The sequence below is a fragment of the Lipotes vexillifer genome, unplaced genomic scaffold (assembly GCF_000442215.2).
Source record: "Lipotes vexillifer unplaced genomic scaffold, Lipotes_vexillifer_v1.1 scaffold1082, whole genome shotgun sequence".
NCBI lineage: Eukaryota > Metazoa > Chordata > Mammalia > Artiodactyla > Lipotidae > Lipotes > Lipotes vexillifer.
In genome coordinates, this window is record NW_006781388.1 from 86452 (window position 1) to 89358 (window position 2907).

Sequence of the window (2907 nt, forward strand, 5' to 3'; positions counted from 1 at the left end):
TGTTGTACATTACATGCCTAGTAATTATCTCTTTATTTTACAACTGCAAGTTTATACCTTTTGACCGCATTCCTTCAATTACTCCTCCTTCCTACTCCTCACCTCTGGTAACCACAAGTCTGATCTCTTTTTCTATAAGTTTTTTCTTTCTCCTTTTTTAAGATTTCATATATAAATGTCTTTGTCTTTCTCTGTCTCACTTATTTCACTTAGCATAATGCCCTCAGGTTCCATCCATATTTTTGCAAATGGCAAGATTTCATTCTTTGTTATAGCTGAATAGTATTCCATTGTGTATATATATACACACCACAATTTCTTTATCCATCTGTTCATTGATGGACACACTGTTTTCCATAGTGGCTGTTTTGATTTACATTCCAACCAACAGTGCACAACGCTTCTCTTTTCCCCACTTCTTTGCTACCATTTGCTATCTCTTGGCTTTTTGACGGTTGGCCTTCTAACGGGCATGAGGGAACATTTCATTGTAGTTTTGATTTGCATTTTCCCAATGACAGGTGATGCTGACCATATTTTCATGTGTCTGTTGTCTATTCATATATCTCCTTTGGAAAAATGTCTATTCGGGTCATTTGCCCATTAATAGTATAAAATCAATAAGTAATGTATTAAATGGAAAAACTGAGAATAATAGTTTTTATAAAGACAAATATAAGAAGAAACAACAATAATTCAAAAGTATTTTTCTCTGAAAATGGGAATAAGGAGTGGGGAGTTTAGATAAAGAATGACTGTGTTTTGTTACAAGCCTTTCACATTATATATTTTTTATTTATGTTATCTATAATATAAATTATATATATTTATTAAACATAGGTATATGAAAAAAAGCAGGAATTCAACTGGCAAAAATTTGTTGAGATATCTGAAAATGTTATTCTTGAACTTGCTGAGATGGAAGACAGTCTGTCATTGGCAAAAGTGGTTTCAGTGAGGAGTGTAAATGGAAACCTTATTGTAGTGGGCTATAGAAAGAACAGGAGATAAGAAAACAGAGAGATAGAAATGTAAAATATTCTTTGTTTTACTATAATTGGATTGCAGGGAAATGGGGTGATGCCAAAAGAGGCATATGTGTTAAAAGAATCTGTTTTTAAAAGTTTGGATGACAGAAAAAAATATGAATATTTTTCTATGCACTTCAGAGTAGAAAAAAAATAAAACTTCATATAAGATTGTTGCTTTTTTCTTCTTTCCAGAATGTTGAAAATACCTATATTACATGGCTAAAATTTTCTCACATTCATAACATTTACGTTTTCCTTCAACATAGAAATAACCCCGAGAAGTGTTCTATTGGATACCAAGCACACTTTGTGAATAAAACTGACTTCTGATAGATATGGTCATCCTTGTTGCCTCCATATAAATGGTATTTCTTCAGTGTTAATGCCAGTACACCTTTTCCAAGCTTCATTCAGGTTCACAAAGTAATCATTACCAAAGTTAAAAATGACATCTTCTATAACATGGGGGTTTCATAATAAAGAAAACATGATCTCATAGAACACTTACCTCTCACATGCCAGGAACTCATTCGTTCTCTGCATATCAAGGATTTGTCTCACTGTAAGGCTATCTATCTGAAAGAGTAATTCTTGACAGTCAGCACTTTAATATAAATTGATGCCTGTAGTGCTATATAATAAAATAAATTTTAACAATTGCTTCTGTTCCATTCTTTCTGAAGTTAAAGTTTATCCATAACTATCCATTTTTTTTTTTTAAATTTTTGGGGGAAATATTATGATTCTTGTTCAAGGAGTCAAACTTTGGGTCTGTTTCTGTTTTGAAACTAAATTCATCAATTACACGCAAGAAAGCAATGTTTTTCACTTCTTGTAAAAACAACTAATTTGGTTGACAAGCGAGATCTCTGTGCTTTTTGTTTGACAATTATGCAATAGCTTCAATGATTTCATGATGTTTTTTGACAAATTTCCAAACAATTTCCAATTTCCAAATTTCCAAACAAATTTCCAATACAAACAATGTTCCAAAAGTAGAGATAGATGGACCACTGGTCCAATAAAATCCAATTTTCATATATAGAGTTCTTCCTGTCAGCACTGTTTTTGATTGCTTGTTTAAAAGCATCATGGCCAGATTAATTTGCTGTGGCCATCCAATTAATTCTGTACTTAAAATGTAATATATTTGTATTTATAATGTTGAATTGCAGCATTTATGTTGTGATGCCTCTCTTTATATTTATGATTTAGTAGATAACCTTTGAACCATTGATCCATTTCAGTTATTCAAAGATAGAATAGATCATTATAGCAAAAAACAAAATTTCAAATGTAGAATGTGTAGAAATTTACACATAAATGACTTTATAATGTGTCAGCCAAAATAAACCATAACTTTTTAGCTAAAATGAAGGGCCACAATCTTATAGCTGGTATAACTTTTAAGGTTATAATGATGTTTGACTTATATAGCAAGATATGTTTGGAGAGAATAAAGAATCATCTATTTCAAATTTGTGAACAGTCAAGGGACTACTGTTATGAGAAGCACATTGTTAGAAGCTAGATTCCCCCAGAAATAGCTTCAGATGGAGACTAGCATGTCAGATGTTGATTAGAGACCTTGAGATCAATACCTGTGGAAGACAGGAGAGTGAGGGGAGGCCAGATTGTGTAGAGGCAGAAGTCATGCTTCACTGCAGTCTCAATGGATGCCCAGTCATCCCAAAAAGGAGTATTGGAAATGAGGATTACCTTGTGAACTGTGATCTCTCACACAGCACAAAGGTTGCTCAAAGCTTTGGCTTGGCTTCTACCTGCACTAGGCCGTGTTCCCAGTACCTGTGCTGAGTCTTTGCTCAAGAAAATGCAGTGTTGACAGACCACAAAACGCACACCATCCTTACCCAAA